This window comes from Myotis brandtii, unplaced genomic scaffold (assembly GCF_000412655.1).
Source record: "Myotis brandtii unplaced genomic scaffold, ASM41265v1 scaffold134, whole genome shotgun sequence".
Lineage (NCBI taxonomy): Eukaryota > Metazoa > Chordata > Mammalia > Chiroptera > Vespertilionidae > Myotis > Myotis brandtii.
This window is the reverse complement of record NW_005354756.1, coordinates 1,445,370-1,462,321: the sequence shown is the minus strand read 5'-3', so window position 1 is coordinate 1,462,321 and position 16,952 is coordinate 1,445,370. Positions and strand designations below refer to the sequence as shown.

The 16,952-nt window shown below is 45.3% G+C and overlaps 1 long non-coding RNA gene across 1 annotated transcript; it reads right to left on the bottom strand.

The window, feature by feature from the left end:
* Positions 1-3,945: 3,945 nt before the first annotated feature.
* LOC106725079 lies at positions 3,946-16,576 on the bottom strand. Its single transcript, XR_001360957.1, has 3 exons — positions 16,565-16,576; positions 13,350-13,355; positions 3,946-4,118 (listed from the first exon to the last, which is right to left on the bottom strand). It is a non-coding gene; the product is annotated as an uncharacterized LOC106725079 (long non-coding RNA).
* Between the last annotated feature and the right edge of the window lie 376 nt (positions 16,577-16,952).

Below are 16,952 nucleotides of genomic sequence, written 5' to 3'. Positions count from 1 at the left end.
ACCAGGCCAGCAAAGCATTGGAGTTTGTGAACATCAATTTCTTGTGCCTATCGGAGAACAGAAATAATAAGAGCGTTTCCTATCCTTTCCCATGTCACCGCCGCTCTCCCAGGAGATATTGCACAGGCAGTGAGGGCTCTGAGAAGCTTGTCCTTCCTACCGTGGATTAATTGTATCCCGATGTAACACAGGAAGAACTGGGCTTGGAATGAATAGACTTGGCCCCAGATGCCAGCTCCATCCTTGGCTTCTTTATCCAGAGCCTCCAATTCTTCATTTACTTTCAAGATTTTGCGGTGATCAGCAAAAGCGTCTGGCACAGGGGAGCACACAGCGGGAGCTCAATAAATGCTAATTCCTTCTCTCATCCTGGTGCAGAGTCAGCCTAAACCGCTCTCCAATTTCTTCTCCGGGGAAAAGATCTCCTGGGCCCACCCAGGCTGGGCTGTGGTGTGCAGCGCCTCATTAAGAGATGTGAAGAGCCTGGAAATCGAAGTGCCATAGAGGACACGGAGTGGGGCTGCCTATTTTGTTTCGTTTGCAATCCCACATGACCGTGGGGAACAGCACTGTGAACAGGGCAACTGTGACAGCAGCACAGGTCAAATGCAACTGCCCTTCCAAAAATGCCCCCATTTTGGCAGCCCCCATTTTTTTCTAATCAAGGCAAAGATTTCTCAAAAAAATAAAATAAATCACACAGCAAAGAAAGCCAAAGGAATGTTGGTGCCTGTCCCTAGAAGCCACATATATCTATTTTTGGTTCCCAGTAAAGCCCAGTACACTGTAATTAGTATAATAACATGCTCTCTGCCATAAGGACACATGACACAGATGACCCCGGGTGCCCATCTGGGCATAGGACGTGTGCTGTGGGTTGTTTTGTCAGCTGTGGACCTGGATTCTTTGTTGGTACTCTCTCATCTAGTTCGGTCTGCAACCAGGCATTTGCAGGAAAAGGGGGAGAAAGATGGGTGTGGGGTCAACCAGACCTCCGAGGAAAGAATACTGGGTAGACTGGAGTCTGGGGGCCTCATGGGAAAGAGAAGCATCCATGGATAAGAGGAGTCACTTCTGTAAAGGCCAACTGGCCCCTGACCCCTTTGAGAGTCAAACCCTTTACGTTGGCCTTTTCACCTGAGGCTGGTGGACTCAGTGCAGGCTCCCTGCCCAGCCACTTCCTAGTCTTGGGAGCTGGCTTGTCCTTGGGGTTTCCCTCCATCCAGTGCACTCTAAAGTGCAGCCTCCTGGTGAAATGTCAAATATATACTCTCAGGCCCGCCTCCTCAAACACAGTAAAACCCAATTACCCACAGGTAGGCATCCACAGAACACTCAACAGGAATGAGAAATGAAGGAAAAAGTGTCAGGTAAGCTCAGGTGTCAAGCTTCCTGAATACCCTCCCTTACAGATAGCACTGTCCAGCCACCTGAACCTTCCCTGCTTCCCCCAGCCGTCTTGATTGTCTCTCTGGTTCCAGTCTGCTTCTTTCCCACCTGGACTGGGTTTTTCCTATCACGTGACCCAAGCTTTCCAATATTACATTTAAATGTTCCAACTCTTTTGGTCCCTGCCTACCCATGAGTCATGAGTCTCTAAGCCTCAGCGTCATTCTGCTGGTTCTGGGGAAAGTACAAAGAAATCTCTTACCAAACCTCAATGTCCTCATTTGTAAAGTGCAGAGGATCTTGTAGGCCCCCTTCAGTTCAGAAATTCTAATCCTAAAAATGGCTTGTCCGACTGTGAGCAGCCTACCAACACTGGATATATATGTATGTGGTATTTGTGTGTGTTGTATATAGACATGTAGAGACGGGTAAAGCCATCATAACCTACAATGTTAAGAGATGTGAAGAGCCTGGAAATCGAAGACCTTAGTCATACACCATGTAGCATTCGGTCTTTATCATAAACTTGAGGCGGGCCGGGCAGGTGTGTTGCTACTCACATCCAGATCATCTGCTATTAGGGCAGGGCTGCCTTGGTGACCCCACGCTGCATTCCTGGCAAGCAGAGGTACTGGGGGTGTACGTGCCTCAGAGAGAACAGATGGGTGGGAACTCCCCTAGGTTCTCTGAGCTGGTATCAGGCAGCAGTTAAGAGCTTGGGCTCTGCATTGGACTGATCTGGATTTGAGTCCTGGCCCTCCCATTCAGTGGCTGTACACTCGTGAGCAAGTTACTTAACTTCTCTGAGCCTCAGCTTTATCTTCTGTAATATGAGGGAATTAATAATATGTACATTCTAATGAAGCTATGAGGATTAAATGACTTAGTCCATGGAAGGCTTAGCATAGATATGGTACACTAAGTAATATTATTATTCATCTTGATACTAACATGCACTGATCCCCAAAGTGTATATGGCTGCATATGTTTAGAATTGTTTTAAGAATATGAGGGAATTAATAATATGTACATTCTAATGAAGTTATGAGGATTAAATGACTTAGTCCATGGAAGGCATCTTGATACTAACATGCACTGATCCCCAAAGCATATATGGCTACATATGTTTAGAATTGTTTTAAATTTTAAAACCCACTAGTAATACACCATTCCTAATGAAAAGCATAAACCTGAGGTGAGGTTAGATGAGCAAGTTCAGAAAAGACACTTGAGAAAGCTGATGGAAGGCAAGGCACCTCTTGTAAAATTCTGTGGTCTTCCAGACTGTAGTAATGCCCGTGATTCATGCATAGCTAACACAGAGCAAATCGTATGTCCATAAACAGAGCTGCCCACAAGGAATGGCTCACATGTCCCTTTAAAGGAGCACCAATCTCATAAAAGACCAAATGAAAGCATGAACAATAGCAAGAACCTTGGCTTTCAACACACGACACATTTCCTGCAAGAAGCCTGCTCTAACCACTTAAGAATCCAGCTGGAAAGGTCATTAGGGGAAGTGGGGTCTGCAGCCAGGTCAATCCAAGTAGCCTTCATGCTGAGAGCTCCGCTCCTTTGCAGGCAGAAGGTTTGGGATGAATCTGCTTCCACATCCGAGATAACTAGCTGCCTGCGCATGGTTCCTGGGGAAAACGTCTCCCAAGCTCAGAGTGAATGAAGCATTTGTGCCTTCATGAGGGGTTAAGTAGTAGGTTCCCAAGTCCAAATACAATGGACTCTACTTCTCCAATGCCCACAGAAGGGTCTCATTCCATTGTGTTTGCTTGTTAAGAGCATCTCCTGGAGCCCCTGGGAGCCTTCTCTCAGTGACATCTGGGTTTTCCAAACCTGTTTCATCTTTTAGAGAGAAGTGGGAGGGTGGAGGCTTACGTATCTCAGGAGGAAATCCATGGAGAGATGGGATGGACCCAAGTGAAGAACTCTGGCTAAGTCTGGGGAGCCCTGAGTTTTGGCTCTGTCTCTGGCCTGAGTGATCTTCGTGTCTGTGGCCTGGGTTTTCAAGCAAGACTGACCGTCCACTGTGGACTGTGCTCTGGGGCAGTGCCAGCTTCCAAGGTGGGAAGGGAAGTTGACCCGGCAGCCCTTCATGCTCTCAGGCTCTGCTGCCCTTTCTTTCTCTGGCCTAATCTATAAAGCAGGAGCCTGGGCAGGCCTCTCCAGGCCATGTCTTCTCAACATCAATGGTATTGTCCCTAAGGGGGTAAACATCGGCTCATAGGGAGGAGTCTGTGTGTGAAAACTTCTGACACTTTTTATGTACATATCTATTAAATATAGTGCATAAATACATATGCAATATAGATATGCAGTGCATAACATAAATGTTAATGCCACCCGCAGCCTATCTCATCATTTGGGGTTCCACAGAGGGTGGATCAAAGAGGTTCTCCCTGTTTGTAAAGCTCTTGAGACCAAGGGGTCACCAGACACCCTATTTCTCCAGCCAAGCTCTGGCCTTAAGCAAAAGCCTCTACTCACTTTTTAAAGACTGTGCCTGTATCACAGAATGCCCTGGTGAGAAGTGGGATCTGTCTTGTTTACTTTTTCAGTAAATAATCTTTGTTCATCTTCTTCTGCCAGGGTAGTCCAAAAATGACCCAACTAGTTTTTCATTCTGTCCTTCAGGTTCAGGCTGGGTTATTACTGAGCTAGGAGGCCTTTTCAATATTTTTCCTTTGCTAGCTCTCCACTCACTCAGACGAACTTTTCTTTCTTCTACGGTTTCTTTGGGCTGAGCCCTTCTATTGATAGTTTCTTTTGCTATAGTATGCCTGCACTGCTCAATGGTTTTTGACTTTTCTATCTGTTTGATATTAGAAGATGAAGTAGACCTGGCTATCATTTCGGATGTGATGCTTCTTGATACTGTCTTATTTCCTTTTACTTCCTGAGAAGAAATGGTTTTGACACTAGAGAAAACTCTATTTAATTGTAGTAATTCTTTCTCATGAGACCCTTTCCGAACTGTAACATTGGCAATGCCTTGTTTCAGGGAGTCCTGGGTATTATGAGTATTACTGTGGTGACTTCTAATAGGAGGACATAAAAGTTGTTCATTCTGAGATGTAGCCCTCACAAATTTAGTCGTAGTCATCATATTTGAGGCTCTGTGACTTTTTGCTGTTACACTGCTTGTGTTTATAGGCTGAGGTTTTGTGGCCTTAGAGATAGGAGTTGAAAGTTTCTTTGTTATTGCAGAATGCTCATCTTTGACTTGTACAGGTTTTCTAAACGAATTAACCTTAGATTGAACAATTTGGCCACGATAAGATCCAAGCACAGGTTTCTTGAGCACGTTAGCATCTTGCTTTGGTTTTTCTGTAGTCACCTGTTTCTTTTTATTATTGTTTTTAATGTGAAACGCTTGGCTTAATGTCATACGTTGACCTTGGCGATCATTTGTAATTGGTAACAACTGCAGAGTTTGATTATTCTCCAAGTTATATATATCAGTGGCTATAGTTGAATTGGTTAATTCATTAGAAGGTTTTAACAGAATACAATTTTTTCCCATTGTTACATTATTTTTGCTCCTTGTAGGTCTATGGACATTTTCTTTATCAGCCATTTTTGTCTTAAGTTTCAGAACTTTTGTCTCTTCTTGGACCAGACCCTCAGATGTCATCATTCCCTCGTTTCTACTACTCTGAAGGCGAACTGGGCCCTCTGACTCGGGGGAAGCTGCAGGTCGCCTGGAACCACTGGGGAGCTCATCGCAGGGCGACGCAGGAGGATGCGTCTCCTCGACCTGGGGACATTCTTGACATTGAGTTAATGGGGACGGAGAATGCTAAGTGTCCTGCAGTGCACAAAATAGCCCCAGAAACAAGGAGTTGTCTGGCCCCAAATGCCAGCTACTACTGAGAAATATTGATTTATATGGTAGCATCATGGTCATTATAAATCATATGAAACTCGGGATGACAATCTTAAATGCCTCCAAGGCCCGTCAGGGATTGAAGGATATATGCCCCTTCCTAAGACATTCAAATTCAAGTCTTTAAAAGACACTCTACTCTCAATCAGGATCACCTATGCACTGAATTTGGCTTTTGGTCTCCAGCCTGTGACCTTTTAATAAAGGTTTACTGATCGAGAAAGATGCTTATCATATAGTATGGGAAAACAAAAGGCTGCTAACCCATATGATCTCATTTTACATAGGTACATATATGTATATAGATAAGTATATGCACACAAGTATTATCTCTTCATGTATACACATACATATAAATGGGAAGTGATACATTCCTGTGTGTATGCATATATATATATATGTGTGTGTGTGTGTGTTGTGTGTGTGTGTGTGTGTGTGTGTATATATATATATATATATATATATATATATATATATATCAATGCATATATATGTACGCACATACAAAAATTCTGGAAGAATATGGAATGATATAGGGCAGCGGTTCTCAACCTGTGGGTCGCAACCCCTTTGGCGGTTGAATGACCCTTTCACAGGGGTTGCCTAAGACCATCCTACATATCAGATATTTACATTACGATTCATAAACAGTAGCAACATTACAGTTGTGAAGTAGCAACGAAAATAATTTTATGGTTGGGTCACAACGTGAGGAACTGTATTTAAAGGGCCAGAAGGTTGAGAACCACTGATATAGGGGATGACAAAAAGAATAGACAACCCAAAGCTTCAGTGTTTTCCCTTTAAAGTTTTCTAGAGCTATGGAGAAATATGCTGCTTTGAGCAGATATTGGCAACGGCGTAGGATGGAGGCCTCCTGGGAATGGTCTATGAAAAGAAACAGCAGCCACAACTGTAGGGTCTGTGCCTGTGATTGTCATCACATCCCAAATGATGTCTCCTAACCCTCAATCAGGCTTCTGATGGACGTAAATCCACAGCCCGGGCTCAGCCTGCAGACCCACAGGAATTGGAGCAATGTTGAGGGCTGGGGGTGCAGATGGGGACAGAGGGCAGGAAGTAGGAGCGAACTAGATGCAAATGAGCAAATCAGTCCCTACTCATATGTTCTTCTGGGGAAAACACATACCCTGGCCACCAAGACAATCATTTCTGGGCTCAGAAACAGGAAGGAATTCACTAAACACCACATCGCCAGCACAAAGAGCAGAGATGGTTTGCCAAGAGCACAGCCCTGTCCTGACCAGGACATCAGCTAAGCCTTTAAAGGCGGGACCCACTGCCAGGTGCATGATTTCTGAGCAAAGGGGAAGTTCTACCTGCCCTGGATCTTCTCAGATGGCTCTGGGATGATCTTAACTGAGGACTGTACCTGGCAAGAAGGCATTGGGATGGTCTCCTCATTCAGGTGGGAGGACACATCTTTTCTAAGCTCCTCAGTTACTCTAGGCTTCCCAGCTCGACCTCCCAATCCTACAGGTTGCTGAGCCCTGATCACGGACTATCTCATTTAATCCTCACAATGACCCTGGGAGGCCAGTATTGCTGTTCCCAGTTTACTGATGAAGAAACTGAGGCTCAAAGAGGTTAGTCCAGTGATGGCGAACCTTTTGAGCTCGGCGTGTCAGCATTTTGAAAAACCCTAACTTAACTCTGGTGCCGTGTCACATATAGAAAATTTTTGATATTTGCAACCATAGTAAAATGAAGATTTATATTTTTGATATTTATTTTACATATTTAAATGCCATTTAACAAAGAAAAATCAACCAAAAAAAATGAGTTCGCGTGTCACCTCTGACACGCGTGTCGTAGGTTCGCCATCACTGGGTTAGTCAGTGTCAGGTTTCAAGTCTAGTCTTGTCAGTGCCACAGTCTGCCTTCTATGCTTTTCCATCCTTGCACACCTCCGAGGAATGGCAGAAGGAGCTAGGATAGATCCTCCGTGGTAGGGTAGCCATGGGTGCTGTCTCTCCTTGGGGATAATGTCCAAAGATATGAGGGACTATGGAACTAGGCTTTAGGAATTCATCAGCTGTGCCACTGACTTAGACATTAGCCAGAAATGTCCCCCTCTAATAGCTAGTAAAATAATTAAAAGACAATGAAATTATTTGCACTGATTGCTAAGTGTAGGGAAAGGAACACACATCACCATTTCAGATTCTCAGACCCCATCCAACTTTGTTAAATAATGTTAGTTATCTATTGCTACATAACAAACAACCCCAAAACTACATGGCCTAAAACCACAGCATTTATCTAGCTCACACGATGCTATGTAAAGTCAGTCCTCACTTAACGTCATCTGTAGGTTCTTGGACTTTAAGGGAAACAATGTATAATGGAACTAATTTTACCATAGGCTGATTGCTATAAACCAGAGTTGAGTTCCTACAGCATCTTATCAATGTTATAACAAAACGACATTATTCAAGAACCTGCTATCCTGGCATTGGGGATGGGCTCAGCTGGGCAGTCCTTCTGTTCTTGGCTGGGCTCCCTCACACATCTGCAGTCAAGTGCGGGTCAGCTGTTGGTTGGCTTTGCTGGTATTCACTGAGCCCTCACATTTCTGAGGCCTGCCCTGGACAACTGGACTGACTCATTTCCTATCCATTTCGTCTCTCATCATCCAGCTGGCTAGCCTGGGCCTGTCCACATGACTGGACTGGTTTTTAGGAGAAAGAAGTCCGCAAAGCCTTTTGAGGCCTAGACTCAGAACTGACACAGTGTCACTTCTGCCACTTTCTATTGGCTACAGCAAGCCTTAAAGCCAACCCCGATTCAAGAGGTAGGGAAACAGACTTCACGTCTTGATAGAAAGAGCTACAAAGTCAGATTGCATAGCAACACGGTTAGGTGAAGGGGGAATACTTGTGGTCATTTTTGCAAATGATATACCACAAGTGGATTAACATAAGCTCTATTAGTAATCACTTCATGCTTCCCTAGATGGTCTTCTCTACTGCCTCTACCTCTTCAAGCTACCCTGAAGAATTGGAGGGAAAAGGAGGTGGGACAACTGACACCTGAAATGAACCCTAAAAGTGGTGAACTATGGGAAGGTGCTGTGTGGAAGGGGAACATCATGAGCAGTAAATAAAAGTGGGGACTAGCGTGATGTGGGCTGGAAAGCAGAGCACTTCTGTGCTTATTTACTGCCACACTGAGCAGCAGGGGCAAGAGCAGCCTCTGAAGAGTGGGGGAGTGAGAGTCAAACCATGGAAGATGTAGACATACTTGGGAGGTAAGGAACTGAACTATAGGAATGTCCCCTCAGAATGACAAAGTGGAGATTCAGCGAGAAGGGAAGTGGGCAGAGCTCTTCCAGCTGCAGACACCCAGAGGGCTATGGGGAAGACAGAAGACGGAAGTCCAGTGGCTCAGCTGAAACTCAGGTTCACATGGGTGCCTAGACAGGACCCTGGAGTATGGGGCCGTGGCTCCTTTCCTCCTGCCAAAGACATGGACCTGCCCTCCAAAGTGGCCTTCAAGGGAATACCAGCTCCTTAGAGAGATTCTGTTAGTTCCCTGGAAGTGTTTGCCCAGTACACCAATTTATCTTCATTGTGATTCGGCCATTATTCACGGCATTCCCACGGGTGCAGCACCAGCTGGAGCCAAACTTGGTAATCGTTTCCTGTCTTATCCTCAGCAATTGTGTATTACATTCCAGCTGATGGTATGTACACTGACATAAATTGTTCACCAATAAACATGTCTCTTAAGAGCCTTATTTATCTCTGGGAAGCGTCATGAAATAATCATACAGATTCATCATGCCATATTCTGCCCGTAGACTTTAAAGGCGATTCCCCATTAACTTTAATGGGGAAGGTTGTTAGGTGTCTTTCCCCCCCACCTTTAGCATAGATCAAGGTTAGTGCATGGCCAATAAAAGACATATTTTCAAAAGACCTACTGGGTTGTCCCTACGCACCTTCTTAGTGACTGCAAGAGTGTCTTCTCACAGGATGGTTTCTCACATGTTGCTGCCTCCACAGTAGAACATCCTCCCCTCTCAGCTTTCTACCCCTGCCCCCACTTTCCAATACATATTGGTCTTGTGCTAACAAATTCTTCCTGCCTTAAAACTCCAGCATTCTTTTCTCTGCTTTACCCAATGTCCATCTACTCACTATTACCAGTGTAAATCTGTTCCCACTGTTTCCACCTAAAATCCTGGCCAGCCTTCTGTCAGTGCGTCCAGCTACTGGACAGTCCTTTGTCCTTGTTCTTCCTCTATGTGCACCTGTGTAAATGTTCTGATCCTTTAGGCTTCCTTCCTCAGTTGGAGTAGGTCACTTTCTACTTTCTGATTTCTGTTGGTTGGTTGGTTGGTTGGTTTTGGAATTGGCTCTTATATTAGCTAGGGTAAAGGTGAAGCTGCTGTACCAAAAAGACCCCCAAGAATCTATGACCTAAAAAATATTGTATTTTCTCTCATAAAGCAGTTCTAAGGGAAGTAGTGAGGGGTAACGGCTCTACATGATTATCTCAGAACCTTGGTTTTCTGTATTTTATTGGTTCACAGTTCTTGGCTCATGGTCAACGCCAAGTCATTGGCACATCTGACATCAGGATTTGAGTTTAGGGGGTAGAGGGAGAGGAAAAATGTCTTCTCTTGTGTGGCATTCACCTGGAAGTGATACTTTCACTCACCTTCCCTTGGCCTATACTAGGTTCCAGAGGTATATCTAGCTGCCTCATATCCGACGTAACTTCTGCTGCTATGTATAAAGTAAGGGGAGAATGGATTCTACGGACCTCCAGCATTCTCCCCACAGTTTGTGCTTGGTTGGGTTACTTAAAACTGAACTGCTTGGTATCACACATAGTCAAAAAGAGATCTTTCCTCAGAATAAGATTTGTGTAGAAGAATGAAGTATAAATCAAAGAACTGGGTATAGATCCTGCCACCATGCCTCAAATTTCCCTCAACTAAAATGCTTTCTTTAAGATTAATATAAGAAAAAGCCTCGACAAGTATCACATGATCTTACTTATATGTGGAATCTAATGAACAAATTAAACTGACGAACAAAACAGACTCAGAGACATTGAAGCATGCAACAGACTGACATTTCAGAGGGAAGCGGGGGTCGGGGGGTGGGAAGGAAGAGATGAACCAGATAATTTGTGTGCATATGTACATAACCCACGGGCACAGACAATAGCGTGGTGAAGGCCTGGGGAAGGGGCAGGACTGGGGTGGAGGGGGTCAATGGGGAGAAAGGGAGGACATCTGTAATACTTTCCACAATAAAGATAAATTTTAAAAAATAAAAAATGTTTTCCAACTTTAAAAAAGAAAAGAAAATGCCTTAATAGAAAGGGATCATCCTGATTCTTTAGCACACACAGCCTAACGGATCCATCAGCAAATACTGTGGGTTCTTCCTTGACGATGTATTCAGAATCTAAACATTTCTTCACCTCCACTACCAATCCAAACCACCATCAGCTCTTTCCTGGCTTATCTCGGTCACCTGTTAATGATTGGAATTCTGCCCTCCTACAGTTTTGCTCTCAACACAGCAGCCAGGGCAATCCTTTTACAACATAAATCAAAACATGACACTGCCCAGCTCAAAATCCTCCAGTGACTTTCACCTCAAATCAGGAGTAAAAGCCAGAATATTTACAATGATCTACAAGGCCTACATCTGCTCTTATCTCCTCCCAGTCTTCCCCTTACCCCCACCTCATCATTTAGCACCCTTCTTCCTGTTTCCCACTGTTTCCAAATCTGCGTCAGCCACACTGGCCTCCTTTCTTTTTCTAAAGCATGCCAACCACAACCTGCCTCAGGACTTTGCGCTGGCTGTTCCCTCTGTCTGGAATGCTCTTCCCCAGATACCCATATGTCCCCCTCCCTCACTCCCTCTAGGTCAAATGTTATCAGTGAGGTTTTCCCTAACTAACCCATACAAAATAGCAACCCCATATCCAGTGTGTGTTGAGAAAAGTTTAACGACCAGTTGTTCCTGAATGGTAGTATTTAATGTGTGTGATGTAAATACTTCCATCATGGCCAATGTCAAGCTGCCAACAGGAGATAATTAAATATGGGCTGGAAAGAGATATACACACAATTTTCAGGAGCTTGTACACACCAGCTCCAGGACACCATTGCCCACATTTCTCCAGCATTCTCTGTCCCTTTACCCTATTTTTGTCTCCTTGGCACTTATCACTGCCTGATATATTATTCACTCATTGAATTGCTTGTGAATAGTGTGTCCCTGGAAAAATATGATGAGGGCAGAAACTATATCTTCACTCATATCTGTACCATCCAGAATATTTTAAGCACTCAAGTAATATTTGTTAGAATGAATGAATGAATGAATGGCAAAAAAAAACATAGACAACTCCTGTTAAGAGAAGACACATTATAATCAAACCTATGGGGAATGTTCTTCCCTGCTACATGCACTAATTGTCTAAATCAGTGCTCACCAGCAGGAGGAGGAATGCTGTCCAGAGAGCATGGAACAGTAACTCCGTAATGGAAACAACTGTAGGAGTTAACTGGACAGAAAATGTGCCACACTAGAAGAATGTGGAAGAGAATCAAATCTGGCAGGAGCCAGAGGCAGGCGGGGAGACTCCAGACCTGGTTTAAGAATCAGTGAAAACAGATTCAGAATCTGTTTGTAGGGATGTTCTAAAAAGCTAAGGCCAGCAGGGCATGGTGGATTGCAGATCCTCCTGGATGAAAGAGTCATGTGCAGGGAAGACGGTAATGATACAGGAAATGCACTTGAAGCACATGTGGGGTACTAAGGTTTCGCTATAAGAATGAATAATACAAATTCGAATGGCAACAGCCAACATGAGAGAAGTTGGGAAAGAAATAGTACCATGATACATAGCCAGTAACATGGGAAATTGGTTCAATCCTTTTGGAAGATAATACATGGTAAGAAGAAGAAAAGATGTTCACACCTTTCAACCCGGTAAGCCCACCCCCTATATTTTATCCAAAGGAAGAATTTAATAGGAGAAACTGACTATAAATAACAAACATGTTCCCAGAGCAGTCACCATCACAGACACAAGTTGAAAATTATCTAAATGTCCATTAACAAGGGAATGACTAAACAAATGATGGTCTAGTAACTCAATGGAATATTTGTCATAAAGCTCTGAAAAAGAATTATGGAATCATATAGCAACACTAATGCTGCTTATGACATGATGCTGTTGAATGAGCACCAGACTGCATGGTGTCCATTACATTGGTTTCAAATCTTTAAAACTATACTCACAACATGACTAAGACTGAAGGGGAATGTGCAAACGTAACTGTGTGAGGGAAGGAGGTTTTCTTTCTTTTTCTAAAATTGCCTTAATTTAATTATTAAAGTTTTAATGTTATTAAGCTTTAGATAATAAAAAAAAAATTACACACAAAAAAAATGGAGGGTTGAGGTGTGGGAAGAACACCCCTTGTCTTGGTGGCTGGTCCGCCTTCTGCACGGAGTACCATCCAGCCTGGTCACCTGTCCTACCTACCGTGGGGGGCAGAGAATCACTGGAATATTAGGTTTGGATGGCCTCTTGGGGTTCTAGCAGTCCCACTGCATTTCCTGCCTATAAACAAGGATGACAGCTTAAGACAATGAACTTCATCAGGATACTTCCGCCTCCCAGGCTAAACACAGAGCAGCAGCCCCAGGCTCCAAGGTCAGGGTGAGAAAAACCCAGCCCTCCTCAGCTAGCAGCTGAGGAACCCGCTGCCCCTGAAACCTCTGCTGCCCGAGGAGAGCTGGGGGCTCCTAGCCGCCCTTTAATTAGTCTCTGAGCCTGCAGGCTCCTTGCTCTCAGAACCACCAGAGTGCACGAGTACAAGGGGCATAATTTCTTCATTTTGCAACTTGTCTTTTTTAATAGCTCAAACTCCTCCGTACCCCGTGATAAGAGCCATATAAGCTCACAGAGACAATACTCGTCCAGGTTAAATCATCTATTCCCCTGATTCTGGGCAAAGCTACATTTTAAATCCCCCATAAAAATAGTTGTTGGCCTTCACCTTAATCTTACCCACAGAAAAATACTCTCCAACCTCCTACAACTATGCTCATTTGAAACGCAAAGCAGGGTCCCACAGCTCCACCGGTCTGCAAGTCCCAGGAATTCAACTCCTCCTACTCTACTGCAGGTGTACCATCCACATTCCCTTTCTTCCTGTCAGAATGATTCTCACCTTCTTCACCACTGTGTTTAAACTTTATTCATCCACTTAATCTTCACAACAATTCTAGGTAATAGTTATTGGTTTATTACTCCCATTTGACAGATGAGGAAGCTGAAACACAGCAAAGTCACTGGTGCAAGGTCGCACAGGGCGGGGCAGGAGGAGGATCTGAGCTACTTTAGCAGTTTGATATCAGGACCCGCCCATAGCTAGTTATTGGTTTATTACTCCCATTTGACAGATGAGGAAACTGAGACACAGCAAAGTCACTGGTGCAAGGTCGCACGGGCGGGGCAGGAGGAGGATCTGAACTACTTTAGCAGTTTGATATCAGGACCCGCCCATAGCCGCTATGTCCCCTACCTTCCTGTACATAATTATTGACACCGAAGAAGAGAAACACAGCATTTCACAATGGACAAGCTGCCCAAATTCAATTTGCCTTCTAAAATATGTTTGAGTTGCTGATGGCCAGCCTTGGGGAAGGCTGAAAAGCTTCCAGCAACAGCCCAAACCAGCATTTCTTTCAAAGTGAGCCTCAAATCCAGCTCCGTGCTCTGGGAGGAAAGTGGTGGATCTCAAGCTAAAAAAAATAAAGAAGTTTCATTGTGAACCTTCAACTTCTCTAAATAAAAAGTCTTCGTAAAGAGAAAGTGTGGCACCCCGGTGATACTCATGGGGCGAAGTCACCCTGTTGTGGGGCCATCTAACAGGACAGATCACAGAAGCAGCGCCCCTACCTGCAGGATCGGTGGGCGCAGGTGGTCTGAATGGAGGCTGAGAGCTGGGAAGGAGCCCAGCAGCAACAGACCCTGGAATTACCAGCAGGAGGCGCCCCACCCCCGCCCCCCGGGGTCTCCCTGAGACATCTAGTCGGGGTGGGGTCCTTCCGCAGGCGGCAGGGGCGTACAGTCAAGTGCAGCATAGTGACCTCTCAATGGCAGACCAAGTACGCATGTGCAATGGTGGTTCCATAGATTATCATGGCACGGAAAATTCCTACCGCCTAGTGACGTCAGCTGTCGTCAAGTGCTGACGTCGTAGCCGTGGTAACGTCGTAGTGCACGCATTCCTCAGGTGTTTGTGGTGATGCTGGTGTAAACACACCTGGGCTGCCAGTCTGTCAAAGTATGGACGATTATGAACAGTACATAATACACAATAATGACAACAAACGACTGCTATTGGCTTATGTATTTACTGCACTATACATTTTAGAGTTATTGTAGTGTGTACTCTTTCTACTTACAAGAAAAAAAAAAAAGTTTGCCATAAAATAGCCTGCTGGGTTATGCTGGCTGCAGCCTCATACATCAGCAGTTTACTATGTCCTTTAATTACATCATTTTCTCTTGTGCTTGATTTCATTGCATGTTGATTTGTGCCGTAATGTGCTGTACATGCTTGTAGTGTGGGAGCAGTAGGCTCTACCATGTAGCCCAGGTGTGTAGCAGGCTAGGCCATCTAGGTTCTAGACCCAAGTCTATGTTTGCACAAGTATGAGATCACCTAAAAATGTACTTCTCAGAGCACATCCCTGCTGTTACGTGGCGTGTGACCGTGTGAAATTACGAAAGTAAAACAGATCTCACCATCAATGTAACTTCATTTATACACACAGGACTGTGAGGAAGGAGGAATTCCCAGGGCAGTCCTAAAAAAAAACAAAGCGAATCACAGAGCTTCCTATTCAAGGACCTCTGCTGTCCCCACGAACCAACCGAAGAAGCTCTGACTCCTCTCTTCGGGACACAAAGCCCTTTGTGATCCGACTGCTGCCTCCCTCTCCATCTCAGCGCGTATGGGGAAGACTCTAAGTCAGTAGGCAAAGTAACCCTGTGTCTACATAACAGAAGTCCTTCAGGAATCCTGCCAATGCTGTGTTTTAAGAGACTCGGGGCCAGGTGACCGAGGAAATGAAATTGAACTTGTGTGAATGCTGGTTGAAGCCAGGCTTTCCACCAGCCCTGACTTCTTGTGCCCCAACGAGCAAGACTGTGTTTGCACTTGCAACCCCACCCCATGGGACTAGGACTGTCAGAATTTCCCTAAATCACTCATGGGAAAACTCCTTTGAAGCATAAATACTAGTTTTTCATTCAAGAAACTGGGAGAATTGGGTTGAGCGTTGACCTATGAACCAGGAGGTCACCGTTTGATTCCCTGTCAGGATACAGGCCCGGGTTGCAGGGTTGATCCCCAGTATGGGGCGTGCAAGAGGCAGCCGATCAGTGATTCTCTCATCATTGATGTTTCTACCTCTCTCTCCCTCTCCCTTCCTCTCTGAAATCAATACAAATATATTTTTTTTATAAAAAAGAAAGAAACTGGGAGAATTGGGAAATATTAACGGGCCGGGTGGTATCCCTTTACTGTGTCCCCATCCTTGCCTACTATGTCACTGCCACCTTCTGCAATCCCTCAGTCCCTGGCTGCAAGAGGACCCCTGGCCTTCCCCGCCCCCCTGCTCCTCCTCACTTTCTTCTGCCAGGGTCATTTACTAGGCCAGTTGGTTCCACCTCCCTGGCCCATAAAAAAGGATGGTGTTCAGAGCACCAGCCGTTTCTATGAGGCAGGTCCCCTCACTGAGTCATCCCTTACTGTGTCATCGAATACACCACATTCTGACACTTGCTCCCAACAGCGTTGCTGGCTATTCAGGTTTCTAAAAAGGCTCCTCTGGGAAATTTATTTTAGGGCAGACACAGAATTGCCTGGCCTTCTCCATATTTTAACAAGGTTTGATACAGAAGCTTCAAGAGAAGAGTTCGGAATGGGCTTTTTCAGTCTACCCCAGAAGACTCGCCGCTCCGAAATTGAATGCGTCCCTGGAAATTAGCCAGGAAGCCCCAGGCCAGCGTTCCTAGGAAGGCCCGCCTCCTTGGCACCTAGGGAATGTGGTAGGATTGCCTGAGGATGAGAGCAGGGGTGCCAGGGCTGGAATTCCTCCTGTGGGACACTCACCTCAGGTCTGGCGTGGTGAGCACCAGGAACAACTCAGACGCGGGCACGCCTCAGCAAACGGTGCCTTGCTTCCTCGGGAGGGGGACCAGGTTGAGGCAGGTACAATTCCCCTTACCTGGTCTGGCTGCAGGACATGAAGCCACTCATCTAGAGAACCAGCTGCATGCCAGTCACAGGGAGGCTTGGCGCAGGGCCCCCGAGCACTCCCTGGGCTGTGGGTCTTTGGCCATGGTCCTCAGAGCCTCCAATTATAATATCTTCCCAGGGTTCCTGTCATCAACTGGGCGCCCTGTGGACACCTGAGAAGACCCTCCAAGACCTGATCTGTGCCTGGCTCTGTTATAATATCTTCCCAGGGTTCCTGTCATCAACTGGGCTCCCTGTGGACACCTGGGGTTTGAGAAGACCCTCCAAAACCTGATCTGTGCCTGGCTCTCTTCTAATTCTAGGGGGTCCATTGCTCCTCCTTGCAAT